This window comes from Heterodontus francisci, chromosome 4 (assembly GCF_036365525.1).
Source record: "Heterodontus francisci isolate sHetFra1 chromosome 4, sHetFra1.hap1, whole genome shotgun sequence".
Classification (NCBI taxonomy): domain Eukaryota; kingdom Metazoa; phylum Chordata; class Chondrichthyes; order Heterodontiformes; family Heterodontidae; genus Heterodontus; species Heterodontus francisci.
Window position 1 is genome coordinate 140,709,818 of NC_090374.1, and position 25,015 is coordinate 140,734,832.

Consider the following 25,015-nt stretch of genomic DNA (forward strand, 5'->3'; position numbering starts at 1 on the left):
TGAGCAATCTTTCTGGTGGTGGATTTAAACACTTTAATGAGACGAGGCCAGATGCGAATGATTAAGTTGTTTGTATGTTATAGACAGCAAGTGAATATACTGGCTAACAGTTGTAATCAAATCTCACTTTGATTCACATAGTTATGGAACCCACCTTAAGAACAAAGAAAAAGTAAAAATATACCACAGTATCTTTATTATCTGGCTCCATTAAACTTTCTTGATCAGTGATTCACCAGCAGGCTTGTCAATAAAAGTGTTATCTCTCCTCCCCGCTTTGGTGCAGTAGATAAAAAAAAAATTGTATTCTGAAATGAGTTGGGCCATCCTGGCTTAATGGGCCTAGATTGATTTTCATTGTCTCTGTTTGTAATAGACCGTTATCTGCAAAATTTCCCCGACTTGCTTGTGTGGCTTGAACATATGTCTTCAGTATCCGGCCCATTTAAAAAATAAACACATTGTCTAAGTGGTTTTAAACTGAACAAAATAACTGTTTTTAAAGCAGAACACTTAAGCATAATTCACTCTCAAATCCTTTCTGTGAAAAGAAAACAAAATTGATCAACAATCTTAAAATATGACAAAGATCAATAGAGAACATCTTTCCTGGATTCAAGGACCATATATTAGCCAAAACTAGCAAGCATATATTGCAGTTTATAATTTTTTGGTGAATAATCTGAATACAGAAATATTCCAATGCTTTTTATGTTGCTCTGGCTAGTTACTCTACCTCTTCACCACCTGCCTTGATGCTTTCAATAACTTTGTGTTGTCAGACGGCTCGCTCGACAGTCAGCCTTGGATGAGTTGTAATTTCCTCCAGCTAAATATTGGTAAGACCAAAGCTATCGTCTTTAGCCCCCGCTTCAAACTCTGTAGCCTCACCACTGATTCCGCCCCACTCCCCGATCGCTGGCTCAGGTTGAGCCAAACTTTTCACAGCCTTGGCATCCTTTTTGATCGCTGAGCTGAGTTTCCGACTCAATATCCCCTCTATCATGATTGTTTGTGGGCTTGACTATTAGAGACTGTATGATACTTGGAAGTGAAACAGAAAGGAACTCAGTATTTTGGGGAAAACACCTGACCTGGGGATTGTTGTGAGGTTAAATAGGCTTTGTAGCCATAGTGAGCAGCAGTAAGCAAGAACTCTACAGAAGTCTTTTTATTACAGCTTGTTAAGTCTTAAAGTTAAATCTGTGTCTTGAAGTGTGATTCTTCAGCTTGAGATGTGACAATCCCCTCGGTCAGGGAGACAATCTACTTCCACCTCCATAACATTACCTACCTCTACACAGCCCCCCGCTCCCAACCCCCGGGTCAGTCCATCTGCTGTTAAAACCATCATCTGTGTCTTTGTTACTTTCAGACTTGAGTATTCCAGTCTTTCTTCTGGCCAGTCTTCCGTTCTCCACCCTCTGTAAACTTCAGATCATCCAAAACTCTGTTGCTCCTATCTTAGCCCATACCAAGTCCTGCTTGCCTATCACTCCTATCCTTTCTGGCTTAGATTGGCTCCTGTTCCCCCAATGTTTCAAATTAAAAATTCTCATCCAGGTGTTTGAAGCACCTCTCCTCTCTGCTCCAGCTCTACAATCTAATTCTGACTTCTGGTGCATTCCCCTCTGTCATGCCCAGTAAAGGCATTTTTTAAAAATTCTTTCACAGGATGTGGGCATCGCTGGCTAGGCCAACATTTGTTATCCATTCCTAATTGTCCATGAGAAGGTGGTGCTGAACCACTTTCTTAAACAGCAGTCCATGCGGTGTAGGTACACCTACTGTGCTGTTAAGAAGGGAGTTCCATGATTTTGACTCAGCGACAGAGAAGGAAAGATGATATATTTTCAAGTCAGGATGGTGTGTGGCTTGGAGGGAAACTTGCAGGTGATGGTGTTCCCATGCATCTGCTGCCCTTGTGCTTCTAGGTGGTAGGAGGTCGCAGGTTTGGAAGGTGCTGTCAAAGGAGCCTTGGTGAGTTCCTGCAGTGCATCTTGTAGATGGTACACACTGCTGCCACTGTGCATCGGTGGTGGAGGGAGTGAATGTTGATGGGGTGCCAATCAAGTGGGCTGCTTTGTGCTGGATGGTGTCGAGCTTCCTGAGTGTTGTTGGAGCTGTACTCATCCAGGCAATTCCATCACACTCCTCACTTGTGCCTTGTGGACAGGCTTTGGAGAGTCAGAAGGTGAGTTACTTGTTGCAGAATTCCCAGCCTCTGACCTGCTCTTATAGCCACAGTATTTATGTGGCTGGTCCAGTTCAGTTTCTAGTCAATGGTAAACCCAGGATGTTGATCGTGGGAAATTCAGTGATGGCATTGTCATTGAACATCAAGAGGAGATGGTTGGATTCTCTCTTGTTGCAGATGATCATTGTCTGGCACTTGTCATGTATCAGCCCAAGCCTGAACGTTTTCCAGCTCTTGCTGCATATGGACACAAACTGCTTCAGTATCTGAGGAATCACGAATGGTACTGAACATTGTGCAATCATCAGCGAACATCCCCACTCTGACCTTATGATGGAGGGAAGGTCATTGATGAAGCAATTCAAGATGGTTGGGCCTAGGACACTACCATGAGGAACTCGTGCACTGATGTCCTGGCAGCGAGTTAATTGACCTCCAATAACCACAACCATCTTTCTTTGTGCTAGGTATAACTCCAACCAGCGGAGAGTTTCCCCCTGATTCCCATTGACTTCAATTTGGCTAGGCCTCCTTGATGTCATACTCTGTCAAATGCTACCTTGATGTCAAGGGCAGTCACTTTCACCTCACCTTTGGAGTTCAGCTCTTTTGTCTATGTTTGGACCAAGACTGCAATGAGATCAGGAGCTGATTGGCCCTGGCAGTACCCAAACTGAGTGTTAGTGAGTAAGTTATTGCTGAGTAAGTACCGTTTGATAGCACTGTCAACGACACCTTCCATCACTTTGCTGATGATTGAGTGTAGACTGATGGGGTGGTAATTGGCCAGTTTGGATGTGTCCTGCTTTTTGTGCACAGGACATACCTGGGCAATTTTCCACATTGTCGGGTAGATGCCAGTGTTGCAGCTGTACTGGAACAGCTTGGTTAGGGGTGCAGCCAGTTTTGGAGCACTAGTCTTCAGTACAATTGCCAGAATGTTGTCAAGGCCCATAGCCTTTGCAGTATCTAGTGCCTTCTGCCGTTTCGTGATATCCTGTGGAGTGAATCAAATTGGCTGAAGACTGACAACTGTGATGCTGGGGACCTCAGGAGGAGGCCGAGATGTATCATCCACTTGCCACTTCTGACTGAAGATAGTTGAAAATGCTTCAGCCTTGTCTTTTGCACTGATGTCCTGGGCATCCCCTTCACTGAGGATAGGGTTATTTGTGGAACCTACTCCTCCAGTTAGTTGTTTGATCATCCATCACCATTCTTGACTGGATGTGGCAGGACTGCAGAGCTTAGATCTAATCCGTTGGTTGTGGGATCACTTAGCTTTTTCTATCGCATGCTGCTTCTGCTGTTTGGCATGTATGTAGTCCTGTGTTGCAGTTTCACAAGATTGACACCTCATTCGTAGGTGTACCTGGTGTTGCTCCTGGCATGCCCTCCTGCACTCTTCATTGAACTAGGGTTGATCCCCTGGCTTGATGGTAATGGTAGCGTGGGGGATATGCTGCGCCATGCGCTTACAGATTGTGGTTGAATACAGTTCTGCTGCTGCTGATGGCCCACAGCGCCTCCAACAGGTTCGTCAAACATGATTTCTCATTCATAAATCCATGTTGACCATGCCCAATCAGATCATTATTATCCACGTGTCCATTTATCACATCCTTTGAAATAGATTCTAACATTTTCCCTACTACTGATGTAAGGCTAATAGGTCTGTACTTCCCCATTTTCTTTCTCCCTCCCTTGTTAAATAGTGGGGTGACATTTGTTACCTTCCAATCTGCAGGAACCACTCCAGAATCTATAGAATTTTGGAAGATGATCACCAATGCATCCACTATCTCCATAGCTACCTCTTTCAACACTTTGCGATGTAGAATATCAGGTCCTGGGGACTTATCAACCTTCAGCCCCTTTAATTTCTCCAATACAACCTTCTTACTAATACTAATTTCCTTCAATTCCTCATTCTCCTTAGTCCCTTGGATCTCTAATTCTGGGAGATTTCTTGTATCTTCCTCTGTGAAGACAAACACAAAGTAATCATTTCACTTCTCTGCCATTTCTCTATTCCCCATTATAAATTCTCCTGACTCTGTCTGTAATGGACCCACATTTGTCTTAGCTAAACATTTCCTTTGTACATACCTATAGAAGCTTTTGCAGTCTGTTTTTATGTTTTTTGCTAGCTTACATTCATATTCTATTCTCCCTTTCTTTATCAGTTTCTTGGTCTTCCTTTGCTGCATTCTAAAATCTTCCCAACCCTCACGTTTACTCCTATTTCTGGCAACTTTATAGACCTTTTCTTTTAATCTTATACAATCCTTAACTTCCTTTGTTAGCCAAGGTTGACTGCCTTTACTTTTGGGTTTTTTGTGCCTTGAAGGAATGTACAGTTGCCGTAAACTATGTAATAATTCTTTGAAGATTATCCATTGTCTATGCACTGTCATACCTTTTAATGTATTTTCCCAATCCACCTCAGCCAATTTGCTCCTCATACCTTCATAATTTCCTTTCTTCAAATTTAACATCCTGGCTTCAGATTGAACAACCTCATTTTCAAACTTAATGTAAAATTTTTATCATATTATGGTCACTCGTCCCGAAAGGTTCTTTTACAACAAGATTATTAATTAGCCATTTCTCATTGCATGATGCTAGATCTAAAGTAACCTGTTCTCTAGTCGGTTCCTCAACATACTGTTCTAGAAAACTATCCCAACGCACTCCAGAAACTCGTCCTCCACAGTATCAGTGCTTATTAGGTTTACCAAGTCTATGTGCAGATTGAAATTAGCCATAATTACTGTATTACCATATTTCTTACATTACAACAATGACTACACTTCAAAAGTACAATGTATTGGCTGTAAAGCACTTTGGGACATCCTGAAGTTGTGAAAGGTGCTATATAAATGCAAGTCTTTCTTTTTTTCCCCCCTCTCTCTCATACCCCATTGTGGTAAACTGTTCAGCCTACTCTCAAGAGCTACCATTCTGGCATAGCTTCGTTCAGGAATTTTGGCATATGAATCTCTGTCCCATATTCCATGATGCTGCACCATGATATTGCCAGCCAGTTACCTTTACCAATCTGCAGGAACTATTCCAGAATCTATAGAATTTTGGAAGATGTTCGCCAGTGCTTCCACTATCTCCATTGCTACTGCTTTTAACACTCTGCGATGTAGAATATCAGGTCCTGGGGATTTTTAAAATTCTTTCACGAGATGTGGATGTTGCTAACAAGCTCAGCATTTGTTACACATCCCTAAGACAACTGAGTGGCTTGCTAGGTCATTTCAGAGGGAAGTTGTCAACTACATTGCTGTGGAGTCACATGTAGGCCAGACCAGGTAAGGACAGCAGATTTCCTTCTCTGGAGGATATTAATTAACCAGATGGGTTTTTACGACAATCAATGATAGTTTTATGGCACCATTCCTGAAACTAGCTTTCAATTCCAGGTTTTTATTAATTAATTGATTTTAAATTCCACCAGCTGCTGTGGTAGGATTTGAAACTGTGTCCCCAGGACATTAGGCCTGGGCCTCTGAATTACTAGTTCCGTGACATTACCACTACGCCACCATCTCTCTACTATTTAGGAACAAGAAGAAGACAGTTCAGTATTAATGTACTGACAAAAATATTATGTTTTACTTTAGTCATTATCCACTTGTTAAAATCATTATTTGGTCAAATGAAGATTATAAGTCATAATCGTATTTATACAGAACATTAGGAGAAGCCTCTGTTGACAATAACTGGCTTCAGATATGTTTGCATGAACCAAACTGTGCAAATTATCATTTGATTAAAAAGCTGAGACAATAATAGGAACTGATACCTGCTCGTTTCTATGGAAAGCTTCACTATTCAGTTGACATTTCATTACTGCCCATCATGTAAGGATGTTAAAGTTTGGCTGTCATGCTTGCATTGGTCTCTTGATGGAAAAAGAAAAATATATTTACAACTAAATGGTACACTTCTGAGCTACAAAGTAATAAATGACGACCAGGTACATGAAAAAAGATCATGTGGTAATTTTCAAGCTTTCCTCTTACATGTTGCAGAACTTCTCCAATTTATGTTCCATTGCAAAATCAATATTATTGCTCTGTTACTTTTACATATCTCTCTGAATTATCTGTAGATCTCTACTTCTAGTTCATTTCCATTATTGGATGGCCTGTAATGCACACCATACCATATACTTCCATATTTCTTAACATTGTCACTCTACCCTTTTTTTTAATCTCTCTGTCTCTCATGAAGATGTAGGTATGATATATCCTGCAGTGAAGTTGAGTGCCATTTTGACGGCAAATGTCTGAAAGGTATTGATGCATTGGAGAGGGATTAAAGAACAGCAATAGGGATGATCCCATAAGTATGATTTAATGCTTCCATTGGGGTGGGAGAATCACTGGCTACAGCCAGGTATCTCAGTAAAATGTGGAGATGCACCTCCAGTGACTGCTGTTCCACACTGGGAGTGTCACATCATAGAATGACCTTTTCCACGCTAGGAAATGCTGACAGAATTGATCTGTATTTTTTTGTTGGTGAAAAGTGATTCAAAGGACACAGTCAAACTGCTGGTGGACATGAATAATGTGGATGTAACTGGCTTTTTTAGCTTAAACTGTTATTGTAAATCGAGAGGACATGAGTGCAAAATTAGCAACCTTTCAGACAGAATACAGATTAGAGAAATTGTTTTTTTGAGAACATTATAGAATGAACTTCTATTAAAAGCAGTTAATGTTTAATTGATTAACTCTATTGGAAAAGTAGCTGGTTAAAAATCTACAGCATTTAAAAAAGTGCTTTTAAAACTCTGATTTAGTTTTCCATTTCAGCCACGGGTATTAAATAGCATTTACCCCATACTGACTGCAGTCAACCTTGTACCAGTTTAACAAGAAGGGATAGAAATTAAGGTGTATTGTATCTGTTTTTTGTGTGTTAAAGGAACACAAATTATGCAGTTTAGTAGTGGAGTGATCTACACCCAATCTGCATGGGCATTAGTCCCATTGCTAAATTTAGACACATTTTTAAGAGTCCCAGGCAGATGCCTAAAACTGGTGTTGACCCTTGAATTTGTACATTTGGAGCCTAACATCTTTTGAAAAATCCCTTCTCAAAATTAATCAGGATTCTTCAGCAGCCCACATGGCCACTAACATAGGGTAAATTTGAAAACTTTTTTTGTGAATGTGGAGCCAGGTGGAGCAGGATTGCTTTCACGACTCCCACAGGCATTGTGAGTGAAACAGACCCCCACACCTCCAACCCCAACCCAGTAGCTCATTCCATCCCCATTCCCGGGGCTAAGTGAGGGTTGCCAACAGCCTGACATTTGTCCACTTCACTGAAGAGCTACTTGGGGACACACAGCAGACGTTCATAGCTTGTTGGTCTAATTTCAATGAGCCCTGAAACCCATCGCAGGGATAGTTCCCTGCATCTGGTTCCCGATGGCAGGCCGGCACTAAGCAATTTCGACTCCAAGGTCAGGTGAAATGAATAGATATAGTTATCACAAGGGCTGAATTTTAACTCCCAAAAATGCATGGGTTGGGGTTGTGTCAGAGGATAAAATGCAAAAGATCTGAAACAAGAACCCAACCCATCTCGAACACGCCCACTTCTGGTTTAACGGCGATGGATTGAGGGGTGGGTGACCAATCCACTCGTTGGAAGCAGGTTAGTCATGTGAGTATTACATTGAGGCTGCCTCCCTTCATTTTAACAGTGTCACACTCACGAGAAGTGCAGCAATGAAAATACAGAAAATAAACTGAAGAGTTAAAAAATTAGAACAATTTTAAAAGGACTGGTAGATTTGCTATCAACAAAATGGAGGACACAGTCACATGACAAATACCACATCCTGCACTCAAAAACACATCACATCCATGGCTACTAGAAATAAAACCAATTAACCCCATCTACATGGAAAATAGAGAGCTTATCACACATAGATATGAGCTATACACAAAACAAGCTAAAACAAAGACACACCCAAACTCTACGAGAGGGAATTTTATTCTCTCCTCCGCATCGGCTTTGGAGGTGGGGAGAGCATATAATTGGGTGGGATGATGATGGGGGGAGGGGACTGCCACCTTCCCACATCCACCCAAATTAAGTCTGGGGTGGGAAGGCCTGTGAATGGCCTTCCTGCCCTGCCACTAATTAATGCCCAATTAAGGCCTCGTCCCACCAGCACTGGAATTAGCCCAGTTGTGGGCAGGCCTGTCGCTGCACAGGGAGCACACTAAGCAAACCCATGCAAGTTGCTTGCTAGCTCCAGGGCAGGGGTTGGTCTCTTGTTAAAAGTTATTTAGTGCCTGAACGAGGGACCCAGCATCGGGAAGTGGGGGGCCTGCTGAGAGCCACCTGTCTTCCTTGCAGCTGACCACCCCCCCTACATCACCCCTATCCTGCGAAATCCTTCCTGCTAAGACTAACCTGTGGCCTGGGTCCAGGGCCTTGGGTGAGTGCTTCACCAGCATCACCCTCCCCCCATCACCATCCCGCCCAATTATATCCTCCTTGATGGCACTGCTCTTTTAAAGAGCTACTGGCCTCTGATTGGTTGGCAGCTCTCAGCAGGTGGAACTTCTGCCGCTGGGGTCTTCGATCCCGGGGAAGGCCTGCTGCTGTCCACTTAAGTGCTGAAGTGGCACTTGATCCAGCAGGCCTTCCCCAGAGTAGGCGGCTTGAGGCTCTCGCCAGTGCTTTTGCCCATGGTCGAGACCCTCATCTCGAAAGACAAAATCCCAACATACGTCTCCAGCTACCCTTCCATGCAACAGAGTGTGAAAAGTCCTCATATTAACAAAATGGGGCCATCAAAAACTATTGTACAGCCCATCAGGAACTGAAACCTAAAGTCACATGGACAAAACTAACACTTAATGAGCTTACCTTTAAAGATAATCATTTTGAAGAAAAAGGGGGTCTTTCCAGTTCAATCGTCAAGTCATCAACACCAGTCTGGTCTGTCCAGCCACACGGTCAACATCGAAAGCCATCTTGAATTCCAGCACAAAGCTAAAAGAGAGAGAGAGACAAGTTCCAGCTAACACATTTCAACCCTGCTGGGACAAGTTGAATGTCAACTGCAGCAGAGAAAAGAGAGTGCCTTTTAAACTACTCCTCCACCTGTGAAAACTGAACTAAGAATATCATCAAACAGACGTGAACCGCCAGAAGTCTTCAGCAACCCAGAAAATACAAGACAACCAGCAAACAGGCCTGAAACTTTAAAACTCTCTTTCCAAGAGGATGCCACAGGTTTTTCTGAAACAACAGACTTTTACACCTTGAACTCTTAACACCTCTTACTCTTTCCCTTCTGGCTATCTCTTCTTGAGTGTTCTTGTGAGAGTGAATGCGTGCATGGGTGGTGGTGATCATTTTGGATGACAAATATTGTTCAATAAATGTTTAATCTTCTGTTTTAAACCTACAAGAAAACCTGCCATTGTCTGTTTGTTTGTTTAGCTAACACAACATAGGGGCTGAAACACTAATTTAAACAAAACCACTGTCTGTGGTCTTATGGGAGGTGAACCATGGAAACCAGTCACACCATCACCTACCTGGCCATAACAACAGTCATTCTTTGTTTAACTTATTTGGGCTGGGTTCCTAGGCCTCGGGAACCCAACAGATGAAAAGAGACAAGAAGGCCTGAATCCATGAGGTAGGTGCATTTATTGCACTGCTTGTGTGCCAGGAGGTGCAGGAATGTTTCCTCCAAGCCCAATAATCCATCCATTAAACAGTGTCCCCATCCACCCACTCACAATCAGCCCTCCCGACCACATTTGATCCCCAACTACAATCTAATCCCCCCGCACCAATCACCATCTGTACCCCCTCTTCCTACCACCGCCATCAGATACACCAGTGATTAGGACAATACCCCTCCCACCCAAATCCTTCTCAATCTCCCTACGAGACCCTACCTGGTCTCGTAGGCTGCGGCCTTGTGAAGCAGACTTCCTACCCAAAAGGCCTCTGCCCTGTCAATCAGGCTGCCTGTGAGCAGGAAACTGACAGAAAAAAAATTAAAAGGAACCCTGCAGTTAAAAGCTACAGGATATTCGGGAAACTGTTCTTCTGGGCTTCCCGACCTCACAACCACTCTGTTGTATGAAAATCACCTCAAGGCTAAAATTTATGGTTTCAATCTTGTCTGGGTAATGGTACTAATTTCTGTGGCCCAAAGCCTCCATAACAGCACTGGGAGAAATCTTGAGAGATGGTTCTGCTGTGCTAGGTACTGCGTAACTGTCTCCACTGTAGATACCACATATTCAGTGACAGATTTCAGCACAGATTATTGATTGTCTACTTCACAACTTGTGTTTGGAAATGGGAGAGAGCAACTTCCAAAGTCACACACAAGAGGGCAACTGACTTCTCAATATCACCCTGATGCTCCCATAGCCTCCATTTAATAGCAGTCTCACTAAAACTTGTATTTCCACATACTTAGTAGGGACAAACAAGCATGCTACATTTCCAGACTATACCAGATAGACATTTATTTAACAATAAACAAAGTTATCCCTTTTTAACCTGTGCTTCCTAGCAATATCAACATCTTCTGCACTGTGTGTAACTATGATGTGTTCATTTCAGTGGGAGTGGTGACAATTCAGACTGGACTGACCGCCACTATATAAAATACCTGGCATTATTCCATAAAGGTATTTACCAACACTTGCTGATTCAAAGAACAAAGAACAATACAGCACAGGAACAGGCCATTCGGCCCTCCAAGCCTGCGCCGATCTTGATGCCTGCCTAAACTAAAACCTTCTGCACTTCCGGGGTCCATATCCCTCTATTCCCATCCTATTCATGTATTTGTCAAGATGCCTCTTAAACGTCTCGATGATACCTGCTTCCACCAACTCCCCCGGCAACAAGTTCCAGGCACTCACCACCCTCTGTGTAAAGAACTTGCCTCGCACATCCCCTCTAAACTTTGCCCCTCTCACCTTAAACCTATGTCCCCTAGTAACTGACTCTTCCACCCTGGGAAAAAGCTTCTGACTATCCACTCTGTCCATGCCACTCATAACTTTGTAAACCTCTATCATGTCGCCCCTCCACCTCCATCGTTCCAGTGAAACCAATCTGAGTCGATCCAACCTCTCCTCATAGCTAATGCCCTCCAGACCAGGCAACATCCTGGTAAACCTCTTCTGTACCCTCACCAAAGCCTCCACGTCCTTCTGGTAGTGTGGCGACCAGAATTGCACACAATATTCTAAGTGTGGCCTAACTAAAGTTCTGTACAGCTGCAGCATGACTTGCCAATTTTTATACTCTATGCCCCGACCGATGAAGGCAAGCATGCCGTATGCCTTCTTGACTACCTTATCCACCTGCGTTGCCACTTTCAGTGACCTGTGGACCTGTACGCCCAGATCTCTCTGCCTGTCAATACTCCTAAGGGTTCTGCCATTTACTGTATACCTCCCACCTGCATTAGACCTTCCAAAATGTATTACCTCACATTTGTCCGGATTAAACTCCATCTGCCATTTCTCTGCCCAAGTCTCCAACCAATCTATATCCTGCTGTATCCTCTGACAATCCTCATCACTGTCCGCAACTCCACCAGCCTTTGTGTCGTCCGCAAAGTTACTAATCAGACCAGCTACATTTTCCTCCAAATCATTTATATATACTACAAAGAGCAAAGGTCCCAGCACTGATCCCTGCATTTTCCCTGCATTCTTATCGTTAAAGGTGATGATTGTGTGCTGCACAGTTGAATTCTATTATTTGCAAAATTTATTGGATCAAGTGACTTAGTAACTGTTTTGTAAGTATTTGGTACTGTAGTATAGTGGTTATATCACTGGGGTACGAATCCAGGAGGCTTGGACGAATGACCTACGAACATGAGCTCAAATCCCATCATAGCAGCTGAGGAATTTAAATTCAGTTTATTAAATAAAGTTGGAATAAAAGCTAGAACCATGAAACGATGAGATTGTCATAAAGCACTCATCTGGTTCATTAATGTCCTTTAAGGAAGGAAAACTGCTGTCCTTACCTGTTCTGGCCTAAGAATAAAACCAAGTCTACCATTTGGATGGACAAGGGCAGCAATGCATGGGAGCACCACCACTTGAAGTCTCCCCTCCAAGTTACGTACCATCATGAGCTGGAAATGTATTGCTGTGCCTTCATCATTGCTAGGTCAAAATTCCAGTATTCTCTACCTACGGCTCTGCAAGAGGGATTTCACCACATGGACTGCAGCAGTTTAAGAAGGTGGCTCATCACCAGCTTCTCAAGGACATTTAGGAATGGACAATAAACGCTGGCCTTGTCTGCGGTGCCCACATCCCGTGAACAAATAAAAAAAATACAGATTATTGCAGATGTGCTGTGATTGATGGATAATTTTTAATTGCTGCTTGCAAAATTGCTTATCGTTTTTCCTGAGATGCGATCAGAACTTTTTCAGTGTGTGAATTCAATATCTGATAGAGCTGTACTTTATATACAGTAATACTGGACTTCAATTCTGCTGTTCATTGTAGCCTCGATTATTATTGATCAAATCATCTAACTCAACTGACTTTCCCCTAAATGGACTTTGTACGCTGAATTTTATGCCTAATAGTTTTTTTTAACCAAAATTATAAGGTAGGGGTACTTTTCTTCCAATAACGATCATTTACAAAACATTTTGTAACAATGACATGTTTAAATCCATAGGATTTGTGACCTACCCATTCTCAGATAATAGGTAATAATTTCTCCTGAATGGAATTTCAACACATGATCTTATTGTCAGGCAAACTCCACCTGCCAAGACTGAGGCACACATTATTTCTCCACATGAACATTAAAACTTTAAAAATTGCAATCTCTGACTGGAAGGACATTTGCATAGTACCAGACAATGTGGAAAAAAAGGGAGCAAACAAACAATCCCTGTTCCTCCAATACACAGAAGTGGTCAGACCAGTTTTGGTCACATGACTGACTGGCTGTTGCAAAGTTTTTAAACTCCCAAACAAAGGAATTGCCAGGGCGACAAAGTCGTGTGCTCATGGAGCAGAGACCTTCTCCTAGGAAGGATAACATCTCTTCTCCTGCCTGCCTTCATCTCTTCCCATGGAACTGAATCTTGTGAAAATATGTGAAACTCAAAGTGAGAAGGGTTTGCCATGTGAACAAAGTTTTAAGAAGATTACTGGATCCCAACACATCGCAAGACCATATCTTCAATCAAGGTAGTCCTTGATTGATTCTCAGCAAGCTTGAGAAACAGTAACAAGATATTGCCTCAAACTGTTCTACTTATCCTTTCTTCTGCTCTTTTCTATTCTGATCTGCATGTTTATATCGTGTGTGCATGCTAGCTTGAGCATGTCATATATCCGTAGGCATGAACCGTATTAGAGTTTAAGTTTAAGGTTTTAATAAATTTCCTCTTTCTGTTTTAAACCAAAGAAAACCTGTTTGTGCTCAGTTCTTTGCCTTATAATTGGAACTTGTGAACAAGGATTCACACAAAGGGGAGCTCAAAACACAGTGTGTTTAAAAATTAAACCCTGTTACAATAAGACCAGGTGAAGACAGCAAGTGACCCCTAGACACATTGTTCACCTGTTCGTAACATTATTGTGTTATGATTTTCTTGCTTAATTTATATCATAAGGCTTTTTCCATACAGCAATCAATGAAAAGTCGCTTTCTAACAATCATATCTATTTGAAATTCATAATTTTTGTGGCCAAATGCAAGGTAACAGATGAACATTGCCATCTGTGCCTGCCACTTTTTTCTGTGTTATTGATGTAGTAGGATGTAAGAGAGAGCAGAAAACATAGACCAGGAATATGGCAGCCAACCATTTTAAGAACTTCAGTTGTGATCCTGCTGGTTAGCTCCTGTGGAGAGATCAATTTCCCCCAGTATCACCATCAACCTTGTTCCATCATATATAATGAATCCATTTGTGCCAGAATGAATCATGACTTTGAAAAATGTCATCATCAGAAGAAAATGAAAAATGGTGATATTTATCACAATCACTATGGACTAACACAACCCTCTTATTTTAAACGTCAACATATAATTTCCTCCAGAGAATTTCAATCTTACTTAATAAATTTCTCGATCTCCACATGTCTCTTCAACATTTCCGCTGGGTGACAAATATGGCATGATTAAAATTTTTTGATGCATACTTAAAATATTATAAGCAGATTGTTTTGTGGTCTGTCATCACTGAACCCCTCCATTGATGCATCACTGAATATTATTTACAAAGGCATGCAATTTAAGTCTTGTAACCTGTTGGTAGATTGTATTGGATATTTAGAATTTAGAAGGCACTTACTCATGAGTTGTTTCATTGAGATAAGGTAAAAAGCACAGGCAAAGTTAAAACAAGAACCAGGCAGTTTTCAAACTCTGACATTTTAGTCTGCTGATCCGAGCCCCACTGAAATTATTCATGTTGTTCCTCCGCTGGTGTAATGTGAACTTATTAGATATTATTGTGGTTACTTAAGATATAGCCGATCAATCAAGTATTGATACTTAATTAATCATACAAGACACTTTCCCCATAACATTTGCCCTTGTAAACTACTGATATGCTTGCCTCTGCAGGTACATCCACCAACAGCTACCAATCTAGCATGTCATACCAGTGACTCTGTAAATCCACAACTCTAAAATGGCAGAGGACCCATTTGCCACTGTGTCCCAGCTTTTCAGCCATGGTTTATTATACTTTCACTGCCAGTACTTAACCAGCAAGAAACAGTATATTTTGGTGTTGAATGTACCTGGTGTGGTCTTAGACTTTTCAGTAAATGAAAGGTTCAGGCAGTAGTAAATTGTTCCTCAAGAAAACCTTTTCTAACCTTGTCTATCCACCAGAATATAGATGGCTGTGGTCTTGTCGGCATCATCAGCAGATATTGATGGTATAATTAAGTTACAAGCCAGACAAAACAGGGGAATGCATTAAATTACTCTTAATTTCATTGCACACAGGAATTTTACATCTCAATCCACTGGACTATCACTTTTAGTTAGGCTTTGAGAGAAAATTGTATTACACTATACTGCAGGATAATTCAATAACTTACCCAAAGGGAAATGTCAAAGCTGCATTTGTAGGAGAAAAGGCAGTTTTAAAAGAGATCAGGAGATCCATCCTTCCTAATATCTTTAAATGTAGTTGATAAAAATTTAACACTTTCAAGTCTGCACTTTGGTGATCTGAACTTCGAAATTGGAAGATTTTCACCTAGTTCACTTATTAATAATTTACTGTATGGAGGATTAGAATGTTTGCCTGTCTTTTCACTTCTTTTCTCAAAGTTGAAAAATAGGAAGATTTTTGTTCATTATGTAACAATGTGCACGTCGAGTTTCTTCCAACAGTTTTTTTCTTTCTCAAGACATTTTCAGCTTGATTTGCAGTTACAGACATCAATCATTAAAGAGTGTCGTGTCATAGAGATTGTACCAGATCTGTTCCAAAGGTAAACCTTATAGATTTGCTATACACCACCACACAAACCATTGACTCTGAAAGGTAGCTAATACAAACACTTTAAATTTTGTTTGAACTCGTAAGTTTGACGTTACTGAATATTTAAGGTCACTGACAGCAAAAGAGTCATTTTTATTTAAAAGTCATTTGAAGCTTGCATTTTGGTTTGTCTGTTTACTGCACTAACCAACCAAAATTTAGACCATATCAAACTGGAAAAGATTATGATGTGCTCAATGAACTACCCACGCACAGTATGTTGCGGCCTTATTGTGGGGAAAACCTTGCATTTATTTGTGGCAGTTGGTGCCTAAAGGCCCTTGCATTGTGCATGAAGTTAGCAGAGGCACATCTCTTCTCAAATCTGCGTAGCCATGCATTAATTTGAAACCCCAATGACCTATCCTAGTTCACAAAGGAAATGAAGCACAAAATGTTACTCAAGCAGTTCCTGTCAGTATCCTGGTGGATTTGTCCCTGATGCACATGCAAATGATACTTGATAGATGAAGTGTATTGATATTGTCAATTGCTTACAACAGTGAGTTGTCACTCCAGGTTTAATCAGCGGTTTTTGCCATGGAGGTAGTTGGAGTTTGTGTGTGACATCAGCTATTCCTGAAGCAGCCATTCACAACTTAACTTACTTTTTTTAAGGGCTACTTTTTTCAGAAGCTGGTAAGACAGTGTGCTCAGACTGTGACTAATCTTTGTTCTTGTGGAACCTGCCACTTTGAGTCTCAATTTGTACCCAATGTTACTTCATAGAGGGCAGTCCATGTGCATTTTTGAGTATCTACATTCAATTGCAAACATTTTTTTTCCAAAATGTATTACTACATTTGTTTTCATGGCATATGTCAGACAGGAGATGGGCATGGTATCTGCTGCACTGGCCAGATGGCATTGGCGGGAGGCCCAATTGATTTTCTTGATTGTGCCTCATTTAACTTTGAGCAGCAAGCTGCCAGAGCCAATCGTGCTAGTTATAGGCAGCTCACCATTTTGGGGGGAAGGGGCGTGGTGGGAAGTCTGGTGGGCCTGCCCCCTCTTAAAACCAGCCTGCACCTCTTGAAAAGAAAGTAGAGTTTTCACTGGCAGTGTGTAGAACGGTATTATTTGGAGCAGTGGGAACAACTTTAATGACTGGATCATCCTGACTTTTGATACTACCCTTCACTGCTGCATAGCCTCTCCTTCAATCACAGTGGAAAACTTCACTAGACCTCCTTCTGTTTACATTCGCACACTCAAAACCTGCTACTTCTCTCAAACTGCCACAGCAATGTTTAGTTTTATGGGGACATTGGTCCATTCTCAAATTTCTGTCATGTTCCTTGATTTTTCACTCTAATTTATCCAATGACTTCTCCCTTTTGCACTTTCTGTTCTTCCTGTTAGCATGCACACTGTGCACATATCTCAGACATCTTCACCACCTTAACACGTGCCACATAGTACCCACTCCCGCAAGACCTGTGGGAGATGTAGCCATGTTCTGATTGCAGTAGAGGACATCATCGGAAGAGGGAGGACATGCAGTGTTAGAGATGATGAGGGTGAAAGCTACTCATGGGGTTCATTTATTCTTACTACTTAATTAAGTTGTAGGCATTTGTGCAAGCTGGTAAAATTGTGATTTTTGAATTTTGTTTGTAGCATATTGTTGTAGTAGGTGGCCTTGAAATGTCAGGTGACCTGTACATCAATATTGGTCTTTCGGTTGCAGTAGTTTATTGGAGGGTGGAATGACTTGGAGAGATGTTGGACATGACTGTTATTGTAGGATGGGAGGTCGGTCTTGTCCAATGTTCAATGAGTTGCTGCCAAAGAGCTCTGGCTGAAGGTTGGTGTTGGTTTCTACCCACGTCCTTTCCATCATTGATGCTATCGGTGTCATCATGCACATTTGGAGATCTGGTTTGAAGATTTTCATCTGTTTTATGGCCCTGTTGCAGAGCAAGGTTATGCAATATGCAACAAACCACTATGATACGGGGCTCACTCTCAGCTATATTGGAGGAAGCCAGAAGGTCTGCCAAGGCAGTAGAACTACTGTTCAAACAGTTCAATGGTAGTTTTGGTGAGGGCTCTAGTTGGCCTGTGAATTTAATTGTAGCACAGTTTCTACAGCAAGAGTAGGCTTCTGAGAGAACTCCCATCTGCAGGGGTGAGGCTCAGGGGAGTGGCATTGTCTTCAGACAGTCTCACATGATGTGCAGGACTAAAGATTTGCAGAGTAGAGGACTGGTGCAAAGTAAAAGCATTAAGGCAGCTGGAAAGCACACATAAACTTGCATGATGCACTGTTGGTGATCACATACCAGCTTCACATTATCGAAATGGAAGCCCTTGCGATTCAGAAAGGCAGTGTGATGTGTGCATAATCAATCCTGCGATCTCCATGAACACCAAAGCCCTATCCTGCTATTTCTGGTTGTTCATGGGCAAAGATGGCATTAGTCACCTGCTAAATGCAAGCATGAACTTCAGACTGACTAATGTTGCTTATATACGAACATACATATGAGCATACAAATTAGGAGCAGAAGTAGGCAAATCGACTCCTCGAGCCTGCTCTGCCATTCAATAAGATCATGGCTGATGTGATTGTAATCTCGACTCCACATTCCCGCCTACCCCCGATAACCTTTCACCTCCTTGCTTATCAAGAATCTATCTACCTCTGCCTTCAAAACATGTAAAGACTCTGCTTCCCCTGCCTTTTGAGGAAGAGTTCCAAAGACTCATGACCCTCTGAGAGAAAAAATTTCTCCTCATCTGTCTTAAATGGGCGACTCCTTATTTTTAAATCGTGTCCCTTAGTTCTGGATTCTCCCATAAGGGAAAACATCCTTTTCACATCCACCCTGTCAAGAACCCTCAGGATCTGATATGTTTCAATCAAGTCACTTCTTACTCTTCTAAATTCCAGTGGATACAAGCCTAGCCTGTCCAACCTTTCCTCATAAGAGAACCCATCCATTTCAGGTGTTGGTCCAGTAAACCTTCCCTGAACTGCTTACAACACATTTACATCCTTCCTTAAATAAGGAGACCAATACTGTACACAGTACTCCAGTTGTGGTCTCACCAATGCCCTGTATAGCTGAAGCATAACCCACCTACTTTTGCATTCAATTCTCCTCGCAATAAACAATAACATTCTATTAGCTTTCCTAATTACTTGCTGAACCTGCATAGTAACCTTTTGATTCATGCACTAGGACACCTGTTGGATCCCATCAATTACAAAGCGAGACGAAGTCCGACCGTAACTTTTAGAAACTTTATTGCAGTATGTGGTTGTTACACTCCAAGGTTACAAAAAGAACAAAACGCAAAACAAAAGAACATGTGCTCATTACAGCAAGCCTTTCTTATAATTATTCATACAAAAACTGGTAACGACCCCCCCTTTTGTTTCTAATTGGTTTGCTGACTTCTGTAATTTCATGTTGTCACTGTCTGGTTGATTTACTTACTTTAGCATTTTGTTTCAGCATTTTATTTCGGTAGTTTCACATTCCCCCCCTTGAACCGTTAGCTTAATAGTAGTCTATTATTTAATAATCAGCCTATCTGCACCTGTCTTGTTAGCTTCTGCTTGTTAGTTTTTTATAAATTGTCTCCCAGCTCCACAGTTAGTTTGTTAGCTTACTTTTAATCTGTCCCCAACCTTTTGTGATTCATGCACTAGGACACCCAGATCCCTCTGCATCTCAGAGCTCTGCAATCTCTCACCATTTAGATAATATGCTTCTTTTTTATTCTTCCTGCCAAAATGGACAATTTTACATTTTCCCACATTATACTCCATTTGCCAGATCTTTGCCCATTAGTAACCTTTACTGTAATGTGTAATGTTGTGCCAGCTATGACAGTGGATTGCAGGCCTTGTTGCAGGAGGCAACACTGATCTGTAACAGATTCTGCACCCTAGAACAATTGAAAAATACAAGCAAAATGCATGAAAAATGTTTACAGAAATTCAAATTAGAGTCATGAATGCCTTTTTATATACTGCATGAACTGGTCATTTCCTGCTCTCTACCACCCATGTTTTGTGGGAGGGTTTAGGAAGTAGCAATGGCAGCGTTCAGTCATGTAAAAATGGCAGGCAGATCCTAATCATTTCATAGGATCCGAATTTAAATATATTTATTCAGAACCTGCTTGCTTCCCTAAGGACGCTGGTCGCCGATATTGAGGGCTCTTCAAAAATTGCAATGGTTGGGCCTCCGATCATTCCCATTTTCATCCTACTGCTGCTCCATTCACACAGAAAAGCAGCGCAATAGAGATCTGAACACATCTGTTTATTGTTTACAACCTTCTAAAAGGAGCTGTTACAAAATAGTGAGGATGAAGATTTGCATACCTTCTGGCACATTCTCAGTGTAACTCCAGCAGATCTGTGACAGAAATGCCAGATATTAGACCAGGACTTGATTGTTCTCAGTGCTGGTATTACTTCAGGATTTGCATGGATCTTGTAAGAGGCAAAGCATCTGTCTGTAAAAGGAGGTAGGAACTCCCAATGCTGGAAGTTCCGCTATCCTCTGCTCTCAGAAGGATCCAATTTAGATCAGCAGAAGGACCATGTTGACAGATGGTAGAAGTGGGCCATGTAGATGGGTCTAGTGTGGGATTGTGTCCTGGAGTCCTAAAAAATGATGGATTTTTTAAAAGATTATTTTAAGGTTGGGTCCCTTAGAAAGGTCTGGTCCTTTGAGGATGGGGGAAATCAGCACTCAACTCAGAAACAGCAAATTGCATTAGACAATCTGTATTTTGGAGCAGTTGGGCAATCACACAATTCGAGACTAGAACATCAGCCATTCTTATGTTAAACAAGGGACTTCTCCTAATGCAGCAGCACAACTTCCAGGTGGGCACATCCTGATACCTACCAGTTATGACAAATTCCAAGACAGCTCCCTGTGGATACAGGACAGAATCATTTCCCTGTGGATGCAGGACAGAATGATACTGCATGAATAAATACTGCCTCCTTCCTCAGCAAGATGAAAACAGTTTGAGATTTCAAGTATTACTGTTGGATGTAACAGCTAGACTATATGATGGCACTTTAATGGATGGTTATTCTAAAAGCGGGATTTTTTAACCTCAAGCATATTTTTGAGAGTCACATTATGAAGCTTATCTCTTTAATGGATCCTGTTATTGAAACATACTTCGCAATAAAATAAGCACGTGCTGTTTCAGCTCCAGACTGCACAATATGAATTCATGTGACTGGAAATCTATTTATTACGTTAGACAGAAGCAATGCTGGCACCTTGTATTTATCCGCTCCTAAATAATATTATCTCTTTCACTTGATTCGATTCATGGCAGAATTCTACGAGGAAGAATTGGGGTGAATAACGCTGTTGATCCCAGTTCTAAAGAAAGGCCCTGTGTGCAATCTATTGCATTCTGAAACAGCCGGCAGAGATCAGGTTATCAGTTTCACATTATATTGAAATTCTAATGTGAAAGAGATATAGTGTTATGCCCCCATCTTGTAAAGGAACTGCCCGTTTTCAGTTTCCCGACCAACACATATACGATCAATTATTGCATTCGGCAAGCTTTGTTCATCAATTGATCAGACGCTGAACTCGACTTGTTTTCAAAAAAAAAGAAGTGGTTCTTTTCAAATTTCCCCATAATGCTCTGAATACATTACATTGAGAAATCACAAGACTTCTTTTTGGTTAGGGTAACAAATACGATGAACTCAATAAAAAGCTGATGTTATGGCAAGAGGAAGATTTTATTGCACGATAAAACCACAGATGTTTCAATATGAGGAGTTCATGTATACTGTTATTAAACATGTACAAGACCATACAATTAACTCAAAATCAATTATGTGCCAGTACTTCCTTAACAACACTTCAAGATCGGGATCTCCCTATTGAAAATGCACCTGTGCTTAAGTAACTAGACATCACCCCACAGTTTGTAACAATCCATCTCATTGAAACTAACTTTGACGGGGATTTTTTAAAGTGTCTCTGTAAATGCACATAAACATTTTTAATTGTAACTATATGTTGTGAAATGTGAAATACTTGAATTTTGAAGCGGGAAAAACTTTTGAGTTCTGAGGGGAGACGAGGAAATCATAAAGAGGGCTAATGTAACATGTAACTGAGATAGATACATTCCCATATTATCTCTCAGCTTTCTACATGTCTGAAGAACATAAAAAGACTCTGCTGGTAGGCAAGCACTGGCCTTAGTAAATGTATTAATGTTCTTACTACCATGGCCTTTGTTATATTCTATGTAGCCAAACAGAAAACACTATGTCAATAAATCACTGAACCTATTTTCCTATCCATTCCTTTGTGTAGTGTGCGGTGACACTTGCTGAGTTACGATTTCATTATTGACTTTCCGTTGCATGAAAAAAAGAATTCAGCATTAGAGTTATTCATTCTTCCCAAAAAGTTAAATAAAGTGCAAAAGTTTCAGCCCATCCATCCTCAAGCTGGCTGTCCAAGGTGACATTTCATTAGCACATTTTGTCAATGAATAAATCCTACAGTGGGCTCAAAAGGGAAGGTGGAAAACATCTAGTCTTTTTTCATTAGCTCCATCCAAACTTGAACCACTGGAGATTAGATACAAGAAGCGCATGAGCCGGAAGAAGAGCCAGCCTGTCTATAAACTACATTAATCATTCATTCTCTCCAGAGTGCTTTAAGTCACTGCCACATCTCTGCTCCGGCCAAAAATGGCTATTCAATTTTGAGCTGTGTGACAGATACATTTCAAGGAAAATCACAGACATAACGACTCCTGCCATGGCTGATAAAGTCCTCATTCATCAATTAAGAAGTTTCCAATAAACCGAGATGGATATGGCAGAATAAGGCCGGCTTCATGTTACCACACAGGCAGTGAGTCTGTGCTGCAGGAGGATGGCTGATTGCTCCCGGCCTCACCTTCAGCAATCGGGCAGCAGAACGTACAAATCGTCCAGAGCTTGGGAAGCTATATGAGGGAAAGATAAATGTCATTAGCTGAGAATATGAGAAGCTTGGCAATTCCCCTGGAGCTGAAGCGACGACGAAGAAAATGACAAGCGATGCTTTACAGCTTGCAATGTGTTGTTCACTTATTCAGGTGAAGAGTTTGAGTGTTGCAGAGCGGATGTTTTATAAATATATATATAAAAAAGCTTTTATCTGGTCCCAATGAAAGCTGTGTTTGCCCAAGAGCTGATATTAATCTTATCACATTACTGAAACATTTAACAGTCTTTGATCCATTAAATAATTAGTGTTTCGAATGTGCATGATTAGCCTGAACTGCATATTATACTTTTGTCACTTAACATTAGGCTTTATAACAATTTTTCAATTGACTATTAAGGGGCGGGGGCGGGGGGGGGGGGGTGGGGTTGGAGGGGGAAGTACGAGAAATCAAAGCTCTTACAGTTTGACACTTCTGTGCTCAGTTATTTCAATTGGCATGACAAGGCATGTAAGTGACAATATCAATGGCATTGCTTCCGAGGTTTGTGACTCATAGGAACATTCTTTAATAGGGGACATGTTATCAACTATTGATCGATTCCCACTGTATTTAAATCAGTCCTGATATGGTTGATTTAATGGAGGTGATCTGATAGAGGGAATTTAATCCTCACCAGTATTTCCCAATTAACCGATGTTACTCCGCATTACATAAAGACAGTCTGTCATATTGCCAGTGCATGCATAATCATTGTTCTTTATGATTCATTAATTGAAATAATTATTATCTATGTTAACAATTATGCAACATTTTCCCCTAAGAACTTTGAGTTCAAGTTAATATATATTTGTGCTGATATTAAAGCCATAGCACAGAGCCTCATTGGTCCAGGTATGGTTCAGGATATCTGGCTCCTGATCACGGGTGCCTGATTGAAATTGCACCTGATTTTTTGACAGGTGATGTGGGACCAAAAAAACTGAAGCCACTTTACTAAAACAGATCTCGCACTAAAACTTCCAACTTCAGATGATGTTCCACACAGTGTATAGAGTTATACAGCACAAGTAAGCTGGGTGCATAGGAGTATAGAGAATTGGTTTGCTGAAGTAGGTTTCTTAAAGACAGATGAGTTTTATTTCCTGATGCAAATCTTCATTTAACTTGTATTTTTAATTACATGTGCTGCATTTTTCACCATTCATTAGTTGACTTTGTGCCTTTTTTAATTTGTTTTTTTCTACAAAAGCTTGTCAGCTTGTTAAGAGCTAGTTTTTAATTTTCTTTCAGAGGCAAGGTCTCAACCACAACAGGGAGGAGGAGGCACAAACAAAGTGGGAGCCAGACAGAATGGTGGGACAGTAGCAAGAGGCTCTATTAAAGAGGAAAAGCTCATAAAAGGCCCTCATGCACAGGCAAGCAGTTGTACAGAGTCAGGAGAATTATCTGTCATCTCTCTCTCTCGTAACAAGGGCATTATTGGGGGGAGCTTTGGAGTCTGTGTGAAAGGATTCCTCTTTCTACGTACCCCATGGATTCCTGAGAGAAGGGGTCAGGAAGACTGTGCAATCCAACAGAAAGGAAGAAAGACATAACAAGCAATGAGATTAAGCTACTCCGAGATAGGATCAACTAGCAATGAGGAGCAACATCAACAGGAGCAGAGGCAGACTCGTGGGCAACATGAGCATAGGGTTGAGGAACGAGGGGCAGGAAGGCAACAAAGTCAAGAACCTCAGCAGAGTGTCTACCACCAAAAGAGAAGCTACATGGACAAGTCAGAGCATCAGTGCCGCAGAGGGCTGTGCCTGACCAGGCAGATGGTTGATGACTTGTGTGATGGAAGCCACACCTGCCAGATGGAAACGTATTAATTTCGTCAGATGGAACAATACTTGAACCCTTTTGCTTCACAGAAAGGTTTTTTGGGGCAGACTGCAATTTGAAGACCAAAGAGAAGGAAGCTCTCTCTCCTTGTTTCTCTTTCAAGCAAAGGTAGGCGGTAGTAGTAGTAGTATTATCACTGGACCAGTGATCCAGGCTATTGATCTGGGGACATGGGTTCGAATCCCACCACAGCAGAAAGTAGAATTTGAATTTAATTAATAAATTTGGAATTAAAAGCTAGTCTATTGATGGCCATGAAACCATTGTTGATTGTTGTAAAAACCCATCTGGTTCACTAATGTCCTTTAGGGAAGGAAATCTGCTGTCCTTGCCTGGTCTGGCCAACATGTAACTCCAGACCCATGGCAATGTGGTTGAGTCTTACATGCCCTCTG